Here is a 1,362-nt window from a genome sequence, read left to right as displayed (position 1 = left end):
CGGCCGGGGTGACCCAGACTTACACCGGGGACCTCGGTGATTTTCTTAGCCAAACAAGTTAGCAAAGCTGTGTTTACCGTGGGCCAGCCCCGGGCGCAGGGCGCAGGGCGAGGCGAAGGGTAGGGGGAAAAAGGGCTCAGGGGACAGCGCTTCTCTGTGCAGTTCCCAGTGAGCGCAGGGCGTGTACGCCCGCACCTGGAGCCCAAGATTCAGTCCTAGGAGCCATCGGAGGCTCAGTGGAGGCCGACTGGTCCCAGCTGTCCCTGCGTCCCACAGCTCGGAGGTGCAGTGGCCATACAGGTGGTTCCCTTGCTGAACCCACGTCTGTGAGCACCTGACCTGCGGGTCTGACCCAGCACCATATAGTCCCTCCTACAGGCTGTGAGGGAGCAAAGGGGAAGGAGCAAGAAGTGGGAGTTAGGTACATGGAGTTGCAGCATTTATTTTTGACTGTGGTGATTCAGCCTCTTTTCCAATAGTTTAATAAGTCATAATGCTGCAGCCTCCCCTTCCTCAGCCTCCTCCAAGTACATGTGTACACACACACACACACACACACACATCCACATCATCATCATCATCATCATCATCCTCAGTACAGTTTTAGAGGATGGGAAAACAGAAAGCAAAGCCCGACTAGCTTTCTCTGTGAGCTGAGCTGCCTTGATCTGCCCATCCAATTATTTGATTTCCAATTCACCAGGGAAAAGTAAAAGTCCAGAAGCTGTGTAGCAGGTGGGATGAGCTCTAGAGATAGACGAGTGTGACATGGGAAAGGAACCACCAGGTACAGCAGCAGCCAGCTGCTCCCTTCTATCTGGGCCAAACTGTATCTTGGGGTACCCACTGTAAGAGGGGGATCAGGGACTTCCATCTCTTTCTGAGACGTCGGACATGATAGGTCTTAAATCTTGGCATCCTGGAGCTCAGGGCGAGATTGAGCTACAATTGCCTTAAGTCCAGCAGTCAATCTGGGAGCTAGCATCTCTTTTAGACATGTGCATGCAAGGTAGAAGGGTTGGGGTCATAGCTCACTAGAAGAGGCTGTGTTTCTGCTCACCGCTAGTGGGAAGAAGGAGAAGCAGAGAGGTATTAGCAGTATCAGGAGGGCTAATCGTGGAATTGTGCTCAGGGGACCTCACATCCTCTGGTCACACAGTTACCACAATGCCTGTTGACACCTCCAGTTTAAAACCAGTAACCTGACTGGTTTCGAGGAAAAGAAGGAAGAGCTAGGAAGTGCCCACTCTGCCCTCAAATTCCTTTCCTTTGTACCATGTTATCTTATAAAAGTTCTCAAACGGTTAATACCAAATTTATGTTTGTTCATTCATTCGTTCTTTCTCTCTCCTTCCTTCCTTC

Source organism: Cebus imitator, unplaced genomic scaffold, assembly GCF_001604975.1.
Source record: "Cebus imitator isolate Cc_AM_T3 unplaced genomic scaffold, Cebus_imitator-1.0 Scaffold93, whole genome shotgun sequence".
Taxonomy (NCBI): Eukaryota; Metazoa; Chordata; class Mammalia; order Primates; family Cebidae; genus Cebus; species Cebus imitator.
The sequence above is the reverse complement of the archived record's forward strand: the minus strand, read 5'-3'. Positions refer to the sequence as shown.